General features: G+C 40.3%; 1 protein-coding gene across 1 annotated transcript in view; it reads left to right on the top strand.

The window, feature by feature from the left end:
• The window catches only part of EXTL3 (exostosin like glycosyltransferase 3), a 145,287-nt gene that overhangs the window by 50,189 nt on the left and 73,628 nt on the right, over window positions 1-21,470 (top strand). Inside the window, exon 2 of the mRNA XM_032215410.1 lies at window positions 13,667-13,788. The gene's annotated coding sequence lies outside the window, so the exon portion shown is untranslated. The remainder of the gene's footprint in view (window positions 1-13,666; window positions 13,789-21,470) is intronic.

The raw sequence follows: 21,470 nt of genomic DNA, 5'->3' as shown, positions 1-21,470 counted from the left end.
GGAAAGGAAGAATAAACATGTTAAATAGGACATAAAAAGACCAGAATACATCATTTCCAATAACCAATTCCAGATAAGCAGAGATTAACACTAGACAAATAATCAAGCAGAAATCAACACTCCAATCAAAGAGAAAACCATAACTCTCACCATCACTGACAGGGCAAGTTATCAATTACGATGGGCTGAATGTATTTCTGCCAGTATTTTAGATGACAAATTCTCATGTGGGTTTCCATAGAAGCATCACCCAATTCCCGTTAAGAATGCATTTTGGCACATATCCAGGAAGACATAACATAATTATATATTTTGATTGTATTGGTCATAACGCTAATATCTTCAAAAATACAGTTCCAAGTCTTCTTCAACCCAAGATGGACTCTTGATGTTTTAATGAACACCTCCATGTTAATTCATAATATCTTTTCTGTCCTCTGCTTTCCAAATAGTATGGAATATGATAAATTATTTTACAACCAAATTACTGTATCATTCCGTGGTTAACTATCTTCCTGACTGGAATAATAGTGAATCTTTTAATATAATTGTGTGCTCATTTAAAAATATAATTGATACTAAATTGTCCATAGAGTTAACTAAGGGCTTCAAGTAATTCTCTGCTGGCGATCTTTTGTGGCTCTTGAGTTTTTCTTTGTCTTCAGATCCTCTTCTCTCTTTGGATGTCTGTGTTGTGTAGAGAAATCCCAACGCATGATATCTTTCTGTTTGTTGATCTTGAATCATTCTAAGAGGCACCTCCTTTTCAATACTTGGGCACTGCCTAATTTCATTGTTTGCTAACCAATTTTCTTCTCTTTCTCTGAATTCAGCTTCAGCCAACTACTTCCTGCAAGGTTTTTTTTTCACTCATTTCAGCTTTTCCTGCCCGTGAAACTCTGTGTATGAAAAGCTTGATCTGATTTCCTCCCACTTTCTTAGGTTATCACCACAAAGATGGTGTGTACCTTTTCTGTTGTTCTACTGCTTTGTCTGTCTGTCTTCTTCTTCTTCTTCTTCTTCGTCTTCTTCTTCTTCTTCTTCTTCTTCGTCTTCTTCTTCTTCTTCTGCTTCTGCTTCTTCTTCCTCCTCCTCCTCCTCCTCCTCTTCCTCCTCCTCCTCCTCCTCTTCCTCCAGTGTCCGCATACATATATACAGGCAAGGGGAAATCAAAAGGTACAGGTGCACAAATTGACTATGCCTTCCTCTTTTTTTGGTCAGTCCAAACGTAAATTTAGAATGACAGCAGGAATTATCTTGTGTGGCCCTTTTCTGAACTTGGAATTATGGAGGAAGCTGAGAGCTAAACCATACAGTTTCATTGTTCATGTTGTGCTATAAGTGATCCCTTTCAACTATAATTTCTCTCCCTGCTTGAGCATGGGACTCTGTTTGCCTGTGATACATGAGACTGGTTTTCTATAATCCTCTACTAAAATGGGAAGAGCTATAGAAAAAAAATTCAATAAATGCCAGTCCAAGCTACAATCTAGAGAAAATTGATACAAAGTGTTTTACAGATTGCATATAGGTCCATATATGATTGCTAGGAAAAATATAGCATATAACAATGAATGTTGTAAATGTCTTTGTTAACACAACTGAATCAGTTCAGCATTGGGGAAAAAACACTTCCTGTGACTGATGTAGAGGAACATGTAACAAAATAAGTTGTGTTATTTGCAAGGGCCTCAAGGAAGATACAAATCCAGATATTGACTGATAGTGCTGTTAATTTTAAGGGGGATGAAAGGAACAGATACAAATTGTTACAATTTTATATGAACTTTGCTAAAACCCATGGTTGCAAATAAACATACTAGTCTTGGAAGTTGATTTTGCCTGTTCCTTGGAATGCAATGACTGACAATATTCACATTTGCAGAAATCTCTAGTGGGAGCCTTAGTTATACAGCAGTTTAGGGTAATACAGGGGAAGCTAGGTAATATTTTGTCTGTTGATCAACATCACATTTACAGATCAGCCTAGAAAGCAAATCAACTGCCTTTCCTCAAATGTATGCGATCAAGGTAATCATGATATAGCTGTATTTTTAGTCCATATTATAATTAATATAATAAGTAATTCAATCATTTTTCTATCTATGTAGGATTAGGCTCCAAGTACTTCCTCTGCTGTTTGGTCTGCAATTTACAAAAATTCTTTGCTATCCATCTAGAATATTGTAGCTTTTCCTTCTCAGAATTTGCATTTAGATTGGCTACCTGGAGTGAGAACAACATGGATGGTGAAAGAAGTTGCCAACCAGTTTCCTTTTCCTTGTAATCACCTTGCAATCAGGCTATTTGCATAAAAGCATCTCTCTTGCTTATTGATCAACATGAAAAGCATCCTTTTTAGTTTAATTTTTCATGGAGAAGTCTTTCTTTTACAAACTCACAAAAGCTATATTGTGATTACTTTGGTCTCATACTTTCTAGGCTGATCTGCAAATGCAATGTTGATTCAACGCACAAAATATTACCTACCTTCCCCTAGATTAGCAGCAAAAAGAAGCAAAAAAAGGGATTTTTTCCCCTTTTCTTTTTCCCTTTTCTACAGTAATTCTGTATTGGTTAGACACAATTGCAACTCTTGCTAAGAGTCTGTGCTGTATAGGTGTAGCAAAGCCTCAAGAAGAGTACTTAGCCGTGCAGAATGTGGGCAGGGAAATATTGAATACCATGCTTTATGAACAGAGTTGCCTTTGGCATGTCAAGATTTATGATCTACATGTAAAGCAAGTTATTCTCTTTATCCTCAGTCCTGACGGAATTTGGTTAAAAGTCAAGGGAAGAAAGTACGTTCTTGACTTCCTTTTCTTCAGGGCTGTATGAAAGAACTGGATAATTCCATAGACAATTAATTTCTTGACTTAGCAGCCAGGAAAAAAAAAAGCCTCAAATTGCTTTTGTGTTCTTAATTTATATTTCATCCATGTTTCAGACTTGCAATAAGACTGATTACCAAGGAATGGAGGATTTTGCTGGTGTGCGAGTTTTACAACCTGTCTTATCTGAAATGCTATGAAATAAAGTAAATAACATCTATGGATCAAGTAGTCCTGAAACTTTGTATAAATGGCTAATTGGGGCAAGGCACTCATTCTCAGCCCCTTCTGCCACTGATACGGAGATATTAAGACTGATTGATATAATGCCTTGAAGTGCTTTGAAGACTTTAGAACACAGTATAAATGTTAAGCAATAATATTTAATTTCTATGCTGAATGGAAGGGTTGATTATTTTAGAAGTTAAATAGGAAAGATAAGGAATCTTTGGAGTAGGCTTCACTAGCCAGACAAACTTCAGATATCTTCAGCTATGACAGTCAGTTATCAATACAAGACTCTGCTACCTTCTGCAACCAGAGGTGTTATGCCTATATACTACAGACTCTTCCCAGGATACTACTGTAGATTGGAGGATAGGGCTTCTTACAGTAGGTGCTGTTTGGGCAGAGCAAAAGCTTCTGCATAGCAGTCCAGAGTTTAATTAAAACAATTTTACGTATACTGTATCTTACTGCAAGGTAGATCATTGGAGACCTATTACGAAAAGCATGCCGAAAAGTAAAACCCTAGGACAATTAAAAGTTTATTAATGAGAAATACTTCTATGGCCCATGTCTGTTCATGTGGATTAGGAGCTCGGATAATAATGGGAGTTTTCTTATTGTCTTTTCCAGTTGCCTGCCCATCTGTATTGTATTATATCTTGCACCCTTCCCCAGAGAACCTAGAGGGAAGTCATAATCTGTTCTATTGGGAATAAAATGGTGGTTGGATCTGTGCCAGCATAGTACATTTATTGTCCACCAGTGACAACATTTTGCTGCAGTTGGTTAATTCCCCAGAGGGTCTTGAAAGAAATTTGAAAAGCCAGCAAGCCCCAAAAGTGGTTGCTGGTGAGAAAATGGATGAAATGTTAGCATGGGAAAATTGTACTCTTAATTCCTTTGCATTTCATTTTGATGACAGACTGATGGGCTTCTAACACAAGGCAGTGACATTAGAGCTTTATTTCAGTCTCAAATAGATTCACGGAGGATAAGCCTGCTGGCAATAAGCCACAGAGGCTAGATGGAGCTTCCCTGTCCTGAGGTGGCATGCTTCTCAATACTAGATGCTGGAGATAAAGAGAGGAGAACAGATGCCTTCATGCCCCATTTAAGGACTTCTTGGATGAATCTGGCTAGCCAGGCCGCTGTTAAAAATTGGAAGCTGGAATTCTTATGTTTAGCCAAAGGAACCATTTACCATTTTGGATTTGGAGGTGGAGGCGGCGGCTCGGCCGCTTTCCTACTAGCTCCCGCGGCCTCAAAAGCACAGCAGAGGAGGAAGGGGGAGGGATAACGCGGGAGCCAGCTCAGGTGCTCCGCGTGGAGGGAGAGACGCCACTGCCACGGGCGGGGAAGCCAGCGGGAGCTTTGCTGGTGAAGGAGAAGAAGCAAGAGCACTGGCGGCTCATCAAAACAAGTCTGGGGAGGTCCTTTGCGGGCGGCCAGTTCTAGCCGCCTGCAAAGGACTTCCCCACGTTTGCTTTGGTAGAAATCTCTGCGCGGCAGTTAGAAACCTCTGCGCGGGGATTTCTTTTCATGTGCGCGGCCGCACAGGCGCGCACCTTAGAGGGAACAGTGCCTGCAAGTACAGAATTGAAGCAGTTTGTCTAACTGACAGAAGTGTTTCTTGTAGAAACTAGATTTCATTGCTTGGTGAAAAAATGGGCAAGCTGTGAGCTGCAGGCAGCCCTCAAGGCTCAATTGGGAGTGCATAGCTTGTGATCAGCATTTGGTGGGAACCTAATCATTGTCTTCACAGCCTGTGTTGTTAAAATATAGTTTATTTGTTTTTATATAGCATGTTACATGAATTTGGTAATTGTTTTGTTAACCCAGGTTTAAGATTTAACCTGCTATATAATCCCAGTCTCTGTGTGATCCAAGGAACCAAGAAATTCTTACTCATTTTCCTCCTCTTACCAGGCTCAATTGGCAGCAGCAAATTTCTTTACTGGTATTAACGTCTCTTGCTATTCATATCTATTAAACCTAGTATCAAGATTAATGGTGATACTAGCTGCTTTTTAACCCAGTTTTGGATGTTTCTGGGTTTAATGTAAAATCTCTCCAGTTATTTTCAAAAAGGTGGTGGGGTAACACTAGTCTATTGTTTGAAAGTGTATTTTAATATTAGGCTAATGCAATATTCAGAAGAAGGAGAACAGTTAGTGGCCATAGGACTTTCTTATATATGAACCACTAGATCTGAACTTTAAATAGAAGGACTGGAAAACTCTGTTCTTAACTAGCTGCCATAAAACAGGCTACTTGAGTGGAACAAACATTAAGTGCCTCTTCGGAACCAAGCCCAAATATTAAATACCTCATTTGAACCAAGATCACCATGTTCATAAACATGTTCATGGTGATCTCATAAACATGTTGATGTAATTTTCTCACCCTGATTATGGAAGTAGTTCACCATTGTGTTTAGGGATGTTCTAAGATTTTTGCAGGGTAGCCCACTACATTAGTTTTCTATGGAGGAATCTCATCCACGTTTTAACTGGGCCCAACCCTGTTTGGCATTCCTGCTGTGACAGTTGGCCAGCTATTACCCATAAATAGTTTATGCCTTGATCTATGATTGGTCTCAGCCATAGAATTCCTGCCTTTTTTTTTTTTTTTGCAAAGGGACAGGGAGGGCATGTTCATCTTTAAAGTGTGATAAGGCTATACTGATTTTTGGTATTGTTATGGCAGACTAAATGTGTTTATTAAGACATCAAGCTTTTTTTTGATTAGCATTCATTCGGTGAGATGTGTCTGAAAAACTGGACTTGGCTCTTGTAAAGACTTTATTCTAGTTAATATTGTAATAAATTAATCAACATAATTCCTTCCTGAAAAAGCCCCTTAATATTTTTGAAGAAAAAGTATAAAAATGGCAGAAATTTAATTAAAAATGTCTACGAAACATCAGTGTATTCACCAAAATATACTCCTCTTTACCATAAAAAATATTTTAAAACCCTTGTTGGTCACTCCCCATAAATGAAAATGGAAAGAACATAGGGCCCATTGCATATTTGAGTTTAAAGACAAGTGGAAGAGATTCTGAGCAAGATGTATCAAGACTGTTGGTGATTTCATTCTTGCAAACTGCAATCAACATTCCTGCCTGTTAATTAAAAGGCATCAAGACAAATTAAATTGTCCCCCCTGCATTATCGACACAGTTATATTTATTTTACAGTAGGTATTATTTTGGGAAAACTCAAAATACTATAGAAACGTTTTCCAATTTCCCACCATTTCTTTAGAGATTTTTATAAGGCATTCCCTGTTTCAGTTCAAATTCATCTTCTTGATTTTAAGCAATAAACTAGCTGTATAAAAACAAACCAACACACCATTTGCAGGACTTTTGCAGTTCCAATCTATAATACTTTCTAAACTTGCACATTGATTACAGAGTTGCCCAAAAGAATCCAGCAAAAAAAAAAAAAAACCTACTTCCACATTTACTTGAATCTCTTACTTCTTTAGCATCTTTTTTTAAAAATATCACCCCAGTGCCATTACATTTCCATATCTCAACTATGATTTTAAAAATGGGCCAGAAATTGGCTGCCAGCTATTGAACAGCTGGGCTTTGCTTATTAAGCCTAAATTGGGAGGTTGATGAATTTGTCTCAGACACAGCACTGAATGCTTCCATTATCTTTAGAAATGTCTTAAAAGAATGCAGTTTTTTTTGTAAAAAATGCAAATAAACAGGAAAACAACAACAGCAGCTCTATTTTCAGATTCCAGATTGTTTCCCTGAGACAGGCTGTGAGCATTGGAAAAACTACCAGTGTATCAATTTTGCTTTTGGTTTTTTTACTTACTAGGTACCTGCAATCTTTTAAAATTGCTCTAGCATACCTGCTTGAAATACTAATCCTAGTTGTCCTAGGATAAGTTAACATAAGCCAAGGTGGCGCAGTGGTTAAATGCAGCACTGCAGGCTACTGCTAGATCAGCAGGTCAGCGGTTCAAATCTCACCGGCTCAGGGTTGACTCAGCCTTCCATCCTTCTGAGGTGGGTAAAATGAGGACCCAGATTGTTGGGGGCAATATGCTGACTCTGTAAACCGCTTAGAGAGGCCTGAAAGGCCTATGAAGCGGTATATAAGTCTACTGCTATTGCTATTGCTGCTATAGAAAGAATCTGATGTTTTGTCACTGTTGCTGTACAACATCCACAGGATGGAATCTTTTGACTCAAATAAGAATCTTTTTTTTAAATGAATGAGAGCCAAGTCTATTTATATTAGGTCAGTGTTTCTCAAACTTGGCAACTCTAAGATATATGGATTTCAACTCCCAGAATTCCTGAGCTGGATTAGATCATGGGCGAGTCTCAGATCTACCAATAAGGCCTGAATGTACCTGTGGGTAGAATAAATGCTTCATAAACAGAAAGGCCCAGATTTAGTCCTTCACATCTCTAGTTAAAATGACCAAATAGGTAGGAAGTATTGAGAAAGGCGATCTTTGCTTGAGAATCCTGCAGAACTGATACTTTCAGAGCAGAATATACTAGAATAGATGGATGCATAATCTGATTTGGAGTTCTTGGTATTGCTGTGTTCTGCTGGAATACTTATGGACAAGGAGCTTTGTGACACATAGGCGATCATTTGACAAGCTTTGTGGGAATAAACCTCCTTCAAAGATCTCCAAGTTCTCTTTTGTTTTACTTTTGATATGCTTTTACCAAATGCCTGCATGTAACGGGAGTAATTATAAGACAAGCAGAAATAAGAGACTTTGGATTCTAAAACAAGAATAGTGCCAAAAATGAGAACAAGAGCTGCAATCTGTTTCTTGGAGTTCAATTTTTTTTCTCTTGCTCATCTTCTAACATTCTCCAGTTTACTGTTTTAGATATGCATTACTGTAAATATCTGGCTATTTTAAAGTGCTGCTGCCCTAGCTGTTTTTTTAAAAAGGCAAATCAAAAGCAATCCCAGGATTCACAGAAAAATAGAATGAAAATGCTTCCCATTGTTAAATCCATTCCTAGCCCTCTAGCCTACCGTCTCTTTCCAGATGAAATGCTATTGAGAAAATGTTATGCTAGGACAGTGATGGCGAACTTATGACACGCGTGTCAGTGCTGACACGCGTAGCCATTTGGGGTGACACGCACAGGATTTCATGCGATTCATCCTCGGCTCCTGCACGGCCGCCGAGGATGAAAGAATCTGTGCTGGAGGAACGGGGGGGGGGCGGGACGTGTGATCTCCCCCACCCACACTCACTTACTGTATCGCCGCCGCCCCTTTCTGAGCGCAGGGGCTGCTGGTAAGGCGTGCGTGCCGTGCGCACACACGTCATCAGCGTGGCGAGGGAGGACCCGCAGGAGAGGAGCGCGGGAACAGTGCGCGCCTCTCTCCAGTCAGTAATAGGCAGGTTAGTTAAAGAATTCGCCCTCCCCCTCACTTATCTCAGTTCACGGCAGGGCTGTGGAGTCTGCTGCTTCCAGCTCCACGTCCTCATCAACATGCCGCTCCGCCCCGCCCCCGCTATGAATATTCATATTCTTCGCCCTCGCGTCACTAGGAATATTCATAGCAGGGGTGGGCTGGAGCGGCATGTTGATGAGGACGTGGAGCTGGAAGCAGCCGACTCCACAGCCCTGGTTCACGGCACCCCAAACAAGTTCAATAATATCAAGGGCAACATACGAAATCGACTGATGAACAAAGAAGTTACTAAGCAGGTATGTTAAATAATTTGTTTTTGGTTTATTAAATACAATTATATATTGCAATTATACATTTTTGTAGTTTAAACTATAAATTGCACAAAATTATGTTTTTGTCGAAGTGACACACAATGCGAGTTATGCTCGATTTTTTGCCGATTTTTGACACACCACGCCAAAAAGGTTGCCCATCACTGTGCTAGGAAAAGGAGACCAATATTTTAATGAAAAATCTCTGAGAATCTTTGCACATTCCCTAAGTGCCCGCAATGTTTCAGTTGTGCCTAGGATCTTAGAAGTTTGGGGATTCTTGGTAAACAGCTTCTTTTGAAATCAGTGTAGGAAAGATTGTAGCTTATAATTGTAATACTAAATGCATAAGCACAGCAAGGAAGAAGCCCCACTGAGTAATATGCAGAAGACCACAGTTCTAAAAATACATGGACCTTTCAGGTCCAGTAAACAAAATGATAGATTTTTAGTTTTTCATTATTGTTGCTTAATGGCAGGTTTTGAGTTCTTTGTGTGTGTTTGTGTGTGTGTGTGTGTGTGTGTGTGTGTGTGTGTGTGTACACATACATACACACAAACACACACACACTTTGGAGATTGCTGTGGATCAACATACTGCTAACCGATTTTAGAGAATATTTTACATTTTTAAACAACTACATGGCTTAAAGCCCCATTTCTGGGTATTAATGAAAAATATTGATTTAAAGCTTTTTATAATCCCTGATGGACCAGGTTCGGCATTCCTTAAGGATTATATTCTCCCACACAAACCTGCCTGGTTGTTTCAATCTGCTTTAATTCTTCTATGATCAGCTGTGGATGGCTCCAATTGAAGATGCTGCCTTTTTATAGACCCATGTTATGATTGTGTGTTAGTTTGCCATTTTTTCTTAGAATTCTTATATTTCTGTGTGAAATTGAAATGACTTCAGATTTTTCTAATAGAACAAATAGGACCACGTTGATTTGTACAGTATTTTTTTACAACTACTTTGCATATTAAAGCAGTCATTTCAATATAAAGGAATGAAATTTCTTAAGAATCAATATATAAATATGGCAGGACTTCAGTAGATGTGAACCTTTGGCTTTAAACACATGTTTTAATACTCCCTTGCTTTCCCCCCTTGAGCATTTACTCTCAAAAACTAGTTTCAATGTTTTTCTTCTGCTCAAATTTATTTCATTGAACTAAAAAAAATTAAAAGAGACTGTCAACAGAAATCATTTCATCCTTCTGTCTGCTTGCCAAACTGATCTAAATACATTAGCTGAATTTTAAATCAAGAGTATATCATCTATACTCAAATTTGTCTGCCTAGTGATTGATGAGTCATACCTTTCATTACCTATTCTACGCATCTAATATCTTAGCTTCTTTTTCTTGGTACACAATAGCTACCAGTTTTCTGTTCTTGAATTGCTTGCTTAATACTTATTTTTATTCTGTCCTCAAAATTCATTCCTTTTTCTCCGACTCACTTCTTAATATCAATTTTCTAGGGTTGCTTTGTTTGCTTGATTATTTTTTTCCCAAACAGTTAACTGCAAGTAATCAACTTATGACCATAACTGGGACTGAAATTTTGGTTATTAGGCAATGCAGTAGTCAAACAATTCATCACATGACCCAACTGATTTTATGACCATTTTTACTGCAGCTGTTAAACAAATCCAATTAAAATGAGCAAATAGGTAGGAAGTGTTGGGAAAGATAATCTCTTCCTGAGAATCGTGCAGAGTTGCTGCTGCTGTCCGAACCTAATGCTCTTGCTTAGATGGATACCATCATCTGACTTGCCATAAAGCAGATCTTGATGTTGCTGTGTTCTACTGGAATCAGAGGTGGTATTCAGCAGGTTCTGACCAGTTCTGGAGAACCGGTAGCGGAAATTTTGAGTAGTTTGGAGAACCAGTAAATACCACCTCTGACTGGCCCTGCCCCCATCTATTCTCTGCCTCTCGAGTCCCAGCTGATCAGGAGGAAATGGGGATTTTGCAGTAGCCTTTCCGTGGAGTGGGGTGGGAATGGAGATTTTAAAGTCTCCTCCCCCTGCCACGGCCACCAAGTCATGCCACGCCTACCAAGCCATGCCCACATAACTGGTAGTAAAAATTTTTGAATCCCACCACTGACTGGAATACTGTAGTATAGGTTGGCAGTTTGCCTGCTGGCATGGAAAATCTGGAGCCACAAGACAGCCCTTCCCTACTAGATTTGATAAACTAAGAATAACAAGGATTAAGCTTGTAAATGGTAGACCAAACATGTCTGAGTATCTTTCCCACCTTCACAGGCTTCAATGTCTGAAACTCACTGAATAATGAGAGAGCTCTAAGCATTTCTATTTTTGGTATTGCATTAGTTTGAAGATTTCAGTTTCAGTTTGTCTAAATATTTCATAAAGTATAGTGCATCTCTCATAATTGATTTTTCTTTCCTTTCTGCTTAAAGACTTGACTGATCAAGTTTTTTATTAAATAAATCCGATCTGTAATATTTATTTGGCAATGACTCCTGTTTATTTATTTTTAATGGAAATATTCTTTTTTTAGACTTGGTGTATCTACCAGTAAATAGAAATGAAATGAGTCTTGTAATGATCCTGCTGTAATCACGAAAGGTCTTCAGCAGTTCACAAAGATAAAAAATCACTGTTGTGGTCCTCTGGCGGCCTGCTGAGTCGGACAGTGAGGAGGTTGGGGAGGAGCATGGGCCAGTCCTGAAGTCTGGGGAAGGCTCGGAGAGGGCTCTGCATCGGAGGCAGAGACGGGTCCAGGGCCATCTGAGAGTTATGTGGTGCCTCTGGAGCCTCCAGAGTCAAACAGCAGTGAGGCAGAGGAACAGGGGGAGCCTGTTCCAAGTGTGTGCATGTGCATAGCTGCCAGAAGGCAAGAACAGTTAAGACAGTTAAGACAGAAAGGACGATTCAGTAGTAAGGTTTAGAGGTTATTGGCCCCTCCCATAGGACATAAAGGAGGAGCAAAGACCACATGAGCCTTTGCAGGAAGCAATTTTGTTCATGCTGGTCGGTTTACATTGTGAAACTCCATTTTGATTCTTTGCTCCATGTGGCCTTGCCAAACTAATTGCCAATTAAGTCTTTGGCAGAGTTTTAAAGAAGATAAAGGTGGGGCGCTTATCAGCCTTATCCTGAAAGACTTTGGCAGCCTACTTTCAGACTCTTTACAAACTATTTGGGACTATTACGGGCTGTGGATAAACATAATTCACAGCTTTTGAAATAAAAAGAGGATTTTTGGGAATAAGTGTCTGCTTTTTATTGTATCAGGAAGCCTAGGTCAGAACAATCACTATCATCATATATAAAACATCTTATAAGTACATTTTTTATTGGTTTATATCCCATCTTTATCATTTTTACAAATAATAATTCAAGACTGTGAACATATTCGAACACACCCTTCTCCTCCTATTTTTCCCATAACAAACTTGTGAGGTGAGTTGGGCTGAGAGAGAATGACTGGCCCAAAGGGATTTGAACTCACAGTGTTATGTTTTCTAGCCTGGTGCCTTGACCACTAGACCAATTAAAAAGCCCCTGAACAATAAATAAATTATTACTTGATTTGGATAGTTTTAAGTCCCCAACATCTTCAGGCCTTCTCTCTCAAAGGCCTAACTGACATTGGAACCCGTGAGGCTTTTTTGTGTGCGAAATGTTATGTGAAACATTATCTTCTGTTTTTTAATGTAAAATATGTGAAGCATGAAAAGGCAGAGATTTGGAGGGGGGAAAGGTTGTAATATATAGTTGGATGACTTCTTAAATCCTGCACTTTCTAGATATACTTGATCTCTCAATAGTTTAATAATAATAATATTCCTTTTAATTTGCTGGGATAATAGGACCAAATATTATTTGAGTAAATGATTTTGCACAATTCATTTACATTCCGCCAAAAGGAGAAAATAAAGTATCAGTTTTAATTGCCCCCATCCCATTATTGGGCATCAGACACACTTTTTTTGCTCAAGGTTTATTTAGCATATTCCTATACCCACAAGGACTATCGTTCACTTAAATGCTTACTTGGCAAAGAATACAATCAAAGAAGCTGTCATGCCTCAAAGATAATGCTCAAAATTGCAGAATGGGTTGGGAGAGGAAAAAGAGAGAAAGGCTGATTAGAGGAGGTAATAGCCAACAATGTATTTGTTTGGTTTAATTCAAGATCAAAGATGTTAAAGTTTAGAAGCAACCCTAGTAGACCCCAAGAGCATTCTAACACAATCTTTTTGTTTCTCAGGGGACCGATTTCAGGTTCTATTTTATCAGCAGTGACCCCCTTGGTTCTTGAGTGATCCATTTGCATTTGGGAATCCATTTTGGGAATTACAGAAGAGAGATTTTCCAAAAGTTGGAGGATTTAGCATTCTGATTACAGCTGCTAGGCTGACTGTCATTAAATACTGGAAATCCAGGATTTATTTCACCAGTTGACAAATTATTGTACAAATAATTATGCGTGGGAGGCTTTTAATAATGGCAAAGAGATATGAGGAAGAACATTATTTTCCTAATAATACTTCTGTCCCTGATGGAATTAAAGATGCAATAGGCAACACTGCTAATTTAATGATTCTGGGTTCCTTAGAACGTTTATTTACATAAATTTGTTCTCTTGCTCACAAAGTGTGGTTTGGTTTATATTTGAATTGTATAATTCAGATTATTAACCTTATCAAATTTCTACTCAGAAAATCCATTAGTAATGACCCTTCCTGAGAAATCAACCCCTACTTTGATTATGATTCAAGCAATCAAAGCTCACAAATCATTTGTATATTTGTCTGCCTGTATATATTTGCTTATTTATAAATGCCTTCATTTGACTGATATTTCTCATTTATTTTGTTGTTCTGCAGCTGATCTGCTCTTCATCTGTTTATGTCTTTGTGGTGCCAAAAGAGTCAAAAGGGATTCAGATGAATCTTTCAGATTAATGGATTGGAGGCTAGTTTGGGGTCTTGGGCTACAAAATTGGAAGGTAAGATGGTATTCTGTCATTGCTGGCAATTTTCTTTACTACTACTTTTTTTTTCTTTTCAAAATGATCCAAATCATTGAATCTTCTGTGAGAAAAATGTGTATAGTTACTAGAAATGCATCTTTGCAAAAAGTGTATTTCTTTTTGGGTTCTCAGCATTTCTAACCTATTTCCACTGTTTTTAATGATTATGGCTGCTTACAGTCTGTATAAGAAAATTGCTCAGACTGCATTTGTATAATTTATCTCTGCTGATCTCTCCTGTGTCATATAATTATTGCTACAATGTTTGGATAGAAAATTTTGAAAATGAATGATGTAATTTTTAAAAAAATGATTTTTTAATGTAAATCTTCATAAACAGCTGATTTGGCAGATATAAAGTAAACCTTCAATTTGAAGGACCGTTTGTAAGTAGAGACTGGATGTGCATTAAGCCCAAAAGCCCATTAAATCTGAATTTATATGAGTTGCAACAATTTGTTCATTTGAGTAATGGCATGTGGCAAATACATAAATTATGCAATTTACATCAGTGTATGTTATTTGTATAATTATGTAATGAGGGCAATAATATAAATTATATTGTTAATGTGTACCATTATATCATTATACAGACAACATAAAGTTATAAAAATGATGAAACTTGTCTGGATTACTGTAGAACAAAGAACTTTATATGTTAAATGATGAAACATAAAAAAATGTGTTCATTGTTTCCAAAATTTACTAACCGAAGGTCCATTAAACCCAGGTTGACTGTATATGGATATATATTTGTGTATTGTAATTATATTGTGTGTTTTTAAAAGCTAATAGATATTATGATTTATTTTCACCCATATAACCCACCCACGCAAATAACCCGCCCACGCGAATAACCTGCAGATTTTCAAGATCGTGTAAAATGTTTCCCGTATACCCCGCCCACTTATATAACCCGCAATGAGTAAGCCATCGGCAAACATTACATTAGCGCTATTCCATCGGACCTACCCATTAAAACCAATCGGAGGAGAAAGCCTGGGCGAGCTGGGGAGGGGTTGGAGGAACTCAACTCAAGGGAGAGATCTTGAAATTCAATAGAAAAAAAAATGCTTGGGTTTCAGGACGCCTTCGTGAAAACCCCACCCCTGGCTATGGGCGAAGTGACCAGGAAGAAGCAGGAGGTGAGAAGAAGCCTTCTCTGGGCTTGGAAGTCCGGCAGGAAGGGAAGGGGAGGAGGCGGCGGCGCGGCTGTGGCTCCGTTTTCACACACACACACACCCCTCCCTTCTTCTGCTTTGCTCTGTGAAAGGGCTTCACTGCCGAAGCATTTTGGTTTAAAAAAAAAAACACCGTCCCTTTCTCTCTCCAGTTAACAGGGCCAACCCAAGTGGTGCATTTTATCTGGGAGACGCCACGCAACGAGGGAATCTCCTTTTGGGGGGGGGTGTGAGACGCTGACAGAAAAAGGGCAAGCAGTGGCTGTGTGAGGCGGCCTTGAGAGCTCCAAACGACCTACCGTACTGGCTGGCGAGGTTAGTTCTCTAAAGGCCGTTGAAAGCTCCGGGGAAACCCCTTTTTCCGCCCTCGGAGCCCCCGGTGCTTCCTCAACCCCCCCACACTTTTTCCTCTTTGGTTCACCCCACCCCCGCCCTCAAGGGCCCGGGACTCTGGGAAAGTGTGCAGCTGGGGGGCTGGGGAGGAGAGAGCGTCTACCGTTCCTCACGGGAGGCACTTCGAGCCCCGCCGTATCTGAGAGGCTCTTAGTCGTCGGTGTGGGAGAGTAGAGAAAGGTTAAAACGTTTTTGAAACATAAAAAGAATCCTTTGTGGGCAAACTTAAAGCTGCTGGGCTGCACGGGCTGGCTGTAAATTGAGGGCATGTTTTGCCTTTATTTATTTTGCCGCCTCCCCTTCCCTTCCTCGGAGGGGAACGCTCGGAGCAAAAGGGACCCCCGCCTCGTTAAAGCCGCATCCGACGCTTCACCTACAAATGATCCCGATTCTCCTGCGTCCTTCCTTCCTTCCCTCCCTTCAATGTACCGTACTCTTCCTATAAAGAGAAGGGAAGCGTGAACAAACTCCGGGCAGGAGATGGGCTCGCGTAGAGGTACCAGAAGTTTAACCGTTTCACCTAAGCCACAGCTCGTCCTCTCTTGGGACAGCCTTCCGCCGACATTAAAACGATGCGTGAACTTGCAAAAAACTGTGGCAGGCACGGAGGGGAGGGAGGGAGCGAAAAAAGAAGCGAGAAACGGATATTTTCTCCCTCTCGTGAAGGGGGGAGGATCTGGTGCTTTCCGGCTCGGGCTCCTTTTCTCCCTTTTCCTGCTTGGGTTTCGGGACGCCTTCGTGAAAACCCCACCCCTGGCTATGGGCGAAGCGACCAGGAAGAAGCAGGAGGTGGGAGGAAGCCCGGATTCTGCAGCCCCTTGCCTTCTCTGGGCTTGGAAGTCCGGCAGGAAGGGAAGGGGAGCAGGCGGCGGCGCGGCTGTGGCTCCGTTTTCACACACACACACACCCCTCCCTTCTTCTGCTTTGTTCTGTGAAAGGGCTTCACTGCCGAAGCATTTTGGTTTAAAAAAAAAAAAACACCGTCCCTTTCTCTCTCCAGTTAACAGGGCCAACCCAAGTGGTGCATTTTATCTGGGAGACGACACACACACACACGACACGTGCGGCAGGAGGAGCGGCGTCCTCCGCGCTCTCGGCTGCCACAAACGCCACGCAACGAGGGAATCTCCTTTTGGGGGGGGGGTGAAGCGCTGACAGAAAAAGGGCAAGCAGTGGCCGTGTGAGGCGGCCTTGAGAGCTCCAAACGACCTACCATACTCCGTTTTCACACACACACACACCCCTCCCTTCTTCTGCTTTGCTCTGTGAAAGGGCTTCACTGCCGAAGCATTTTGGTTTAAAAAAAAAAACACCGTCTCTTTCTCTCTCCAGTTAACAGGGCCAACCCAATCCCGCGTCCTTCCTTCCCTCCCTTCAGAGCGAGGAAGCGGCAGCTCGTCCTCTCTTGGGACAACTTGCGAAAAACTGGAGGGAGGGAGCGAAAAAAGAAACGAGAAACGGATATTTTCTCCCTCTCGTGAAGGGGGGGGGATCTGGTGCTTTCTCCGCTCGGCGACTAAGAGCCTCTCAGATACGGCGGGGCTCGAAGTGCCTCCCGTGAGGAACGGTAGATGCTCTCTCGCCTGCCAGAAGGGAGCAAAAAAATAACAAAGGAGCGGAGAAAGCACCAGATCCTCCCCCCTTCACGAGAGGGAGAAATCCGTTTCTGGCTTCTTTTTTTGCTCCCTTCTGGCGTTATTATTGCAAAGCAGAAGAAGGGAGGGGTGTGTGTGTGTGTGAAAACGGAGCCACAGCCGCGCCGCCGCCTCCTCCCCTTCCCTTCCTGCCGGACCTCCAAGCCCAGAGAAGGCGAGGGGCTGCAGAATCCGGGCTTCCTCTCACCTCCTGCTTCTTCCTGGTCGCTTCGCCCATAGCCAGGGGTGGGGTTTTCACGAAGGCGTCCCGAAACCCAAGCAGGAAAAGGGAGAAAAGGAGCCCGAGCCGCCGAGCCAGCCCACTGCCGCGAGGAAAGTGGTGGTCCCAAGCTCTCCCTTTAGTTAATCTGTGTAAAATATTTTACGTATACCCCGCCCACTTTTATACCCCGCAGGGGGCGCTGTGCATGTAAAAAACGCATATAACCCGCGGGTTATATGGGTGAAAATACGGTATATTTCAGGTGATCCATGCACTACGAAAAGAATTACATAAATATAAATGAATATAATCTGTAACTAATTAATTATATGAAATAATTAATTTTAAATAAATAAAATCTGGATATAATTGAACTAATCATTAGAAATTTGAATCTCAAGGTACATTGTTGACTAAATTTACGGTTTAGGGTATTTTTAAATCAAGAACTCTTATCAATACAATTATTTTGCCTTCCAAACCACCGATTCCTGCTTTATCTGTTGTCTTCCTTGTTGATTAACATTCTATGGGAGATAGCTGTTCCCCCTTTGACTTCCTGACTCCTTTGATGGAGAAAGTTATTTTTAGGGGAAGTTAGGAATTTACTAGAAAGATCATCCTTTGTAGAATTATTGTTCTGGCAGATGTCAAGGTAATTAAAATGTGTGATTTATTGTGAGGGGCATCATCTACATCTTCTCATTTTACTTAGTAGTATATCAGAGCAATAGTATAATTTCTGCTCCTTCCACTTATTTTAATTCAGATTCTCTCAGTAGTAATTCATTCCCTTGGATATTTGTGCAGCTGTAGCTATTTATAAGCTTTAGTGTCACCTTTACTGCACTTAGAAAGATGCAAATTGTAGTCTTCGAACATGGGAATTTCTTAGCAGATGTCATATAGTCACGAAGTCGTATGTGCCTTATCTTATTTAGTTCTCATTCTTAGCTGCCCTATCACCACTTTCTGAACATCTATTTTATTCAAAACTATATTTTCCTGAGCCTTTATAATGCCAGCTCTACAGCGAGGGTGTCCATGTCAGATTCAAAGTACTCTTGTTTACTTCAGATGAGAATACAGAGTACCATACTCCTAATTTCATTCCATTTTCCTTTCCACTTGATTTCTACTGTTCCCCTGCTTCCCAGTGATCAGTTGATCTTTGTAACAAATCATGTAACATGAAACATCTCCAGCTATATCCCCCCCCCCATTATTTTCTTGTGCCGTTCAATGACTGAGAGTATTAGGAGAAAATATTTGCTAACACTTAATTCATTTTCATAGATTCATGTGTCACTGTCCATGCAAAACATTAGGAGTGGCGGTGGGTTCCTGTATCCTGAATTCTGATTTGTTTGCTTTGTTTGTACTGAATTGTATTTTGAGACAGATGCAGCAATCCAGTGCTAACTTTACTGCTTCTGAGCTGAGAGAAGGACAGTGCCATTAAGTAAATGTCAGTTGTGCATGTTTGGCTTTGTGTTCCTTGTTAATAATTATAGAGAGGAAGCTACCTATTTCCTCCTTCCCCCCCTCCCCCAAAGTGTGTGGAAGCCAGATGTTTTACCCAGGGCAGAAAACAATGCTGGCCTTGAACTACCAACTTAAAAATTACAGTCGTGCATGTTTCTGATGAGGCATGCAAGTCATCCAAAGGGTATGGTTCAAAACAGAAGGGTGAACTTAACTAGAATTACTCTCATTTTCTAATTTGTTACAGCCAGAGGTGGTTTTCAGCAAACTGGAAGTGAAAATTTTGAGTAGTTGGGAGAATCGGCAGATACCACCTCTAGCTGGCCCCGCCCCTGATTTATTTGCTGCCTCCCGGGTTCCAGCTAATGGGCTGGGTCTTCTTTTGTTGTCCTGCACAGGAGAACGGAGTTGGAAAGCAGGTTAATGGGGTGGTGAGGGAATGGGGATTTTGTAGTAACCTTCCCCAGGAGTGGTGAGGGAATGGGGATTTTGTAGTATCTTTCCCCTGGAATGGGGAGGGAATGGGGATATTGCAATGTCCTTCCCCGCCCATCAAGCCATACCCACAGAACCGGTAGTAAAAGTTTTTTAATCCCACCGCTGGTTACAACCTTGAAAGACCTATTGTGTTTGTAACTTTTGTAATACATACATACATACATGTAAGAAATAATATAATACAAATAAAATATAAAAACAATATACATTTTAGAAAAGAGTAAATAGGAGAAGAAAAAAAACCTGTACACATGTATACACACGCTAGACCACATTTTCCATCCTTCATTCTGTCAACCATCCTGTCTTCCTAACCGAACTGGAAGTTTGGATTAATAAGAGTATTGTTTGTCTTTTTAAAAAGTCAGAATCATATAAACAAAGGTTTCTACTTCTCATGGCAGCAGGAATGCATCTGCCTGGGAAAGTCTCTGAATCCGGCGCAAGTGGGACTTCTAATAATGAGATGAGTAAGATTTGTTTGCTCAGCATGTTTTCTTATCTCTTCACACAACTAGCAACTGCACATAATGTTTCTGCAGATCACATTGCATCTCTATTATTGTGATCACAATTTTCTCCCCAAAGAAATGAAGGTTCATTTATATTCATTGGAGTTAAGATTACTGAGTTAAATAGGTGTTACTGCAATCATTATGAGCTGGCCTGACTGCATCCTGGGATCTAAACGAAGCTGGTATTCTTGTGAAACCTTTCATTCCTTTTATGGTTCCTGCTTACTTTGGAAATCCTTTCAGCTCAAAAGAAATGCCTGTCCTACCTATCGACTAAATAAAGACGCTGCGGGAACAGAATAAAGTGCAATAGGGCAAGGACTCTGGACAAAGTTCTTGGCTTCCCTTCAAAAAAGAAATTATTTGAAGAAGTCTTTGATTGAACAGAAGAAATAGCAGAATAGAGTAAAGCAGTTTTGAAGGCTTACATTTTGGTCATGATGCCCATTATGCAGGTTTTTTATGTATGTATATATGTATGTATGCTGGTCTTGTTGTATTCGAGTCTTTTCCTGTGTAAGATTGAGATTGTCTTGGCAATGTTTCAGCGAGGTCTCCCTCACCATCTTCAGGCTGGGTTTCGGGCTTAAAGTTTAATATATATATATGGATTAGAGAAAGTACAAACAGAACATAGAAAAATGGCTTTAAGGAGTAGAGAGCCTCATAAAGATAATTTAATTAGCAGACCACCTGATATATGTAAACATATTGAGAGGTAACTTGAAACTTGACTTTTGGTCCATCTGTCTCCAGCCCAGCTAGTCACTAGCAGGGTCATTTATCACAGGTCATATTTCAAGATTTGTACCATAGATGGTTCTATGTCAGGGATTGGAATGACTTTTCAGCTGTCCCACTGATTATTATTTGTCAGGCCCCCAAATGAAGAAATTTGTGTTTGGGGTTTCATTAGGCACCGTGTTTCCCTGAAAATAAGACAGTGCCTTATTTTCTTTTGACTCCCTGGCCTTATTTTTGGGGAGGTCTTATTATTTTTGAGGTGGCAGGGGGCAGGGAGCGTAGTCACTTCATGACTGCTGCTGTGTTACAATATTTTCAGGGAGGGCTTATTTTTGGGGAAGGCTTTTTTTAGTGCGTGTGCTCAAAAGCCTGATTGGGCTTATTATCCAGGGAGGTCTTATTTTTGGGGAAACAGGGTGTTCATATACTGTGGTGTACAGAAAGTAGTGTAGGTACAGTATGACAGTTTAAAGAGAGTAAAGGGGAATGTTACAAAGCTGCTGTCCTTTGAGCAACCTGTGAGTTTTTGTGGAATAGAGTAATTTTACTTGGGATGAAACACTAAACCTTGGCATTAGGACAGCATGAGAGATAGGCCTAAAAGAGGGAAAAGATAAAAATGCAGATGAAGTAAAATGTATTCTTGAACAGGATGAATTGGAGGAAAAGGAAGCCTCTTTGTTTCTTTTTGTAATTCTCCCCAGAGTCTTGTACAATTTATTTGTTTATTTCCCCAGGATATCCCGTACTTTATCTCATAGGATTAATTTTTGATGACTTCAGAATAATGAGATTCATTTCAGATGGCTCAGGTTTTTGGAGGCCTTCCCACACTTTTAAATCAACACTGGAATAGAGTTCTCGGTATATAGCACAACCTCTTCGTCAAAATGTTTGAATACTTTGTCCCCAGTTGAGAGTAGTTCTTGTATCATCTCTAGGCAGCTTAGGAACATGTAATACTGTATAACTGGAACGTTGATTT

The sequence above is a fragment of the Thamnophis elegans genome, chromosome 4 (genome assembly GCF_009769535.1).
Source record: "Thamnophis elegans isolate rThaEle1 chromosome 4, rThaEle1.pri, whole genome shotgun sequence".
NCBI lineage: Eukaryota > Metazoa > Chordata > Lepidosauria > Squamata > Colubridae > Thamnophis > Thamnophis elegans.
This window is presented reverse-complemented; position numbering and strand designations above follow the sequence as displayed.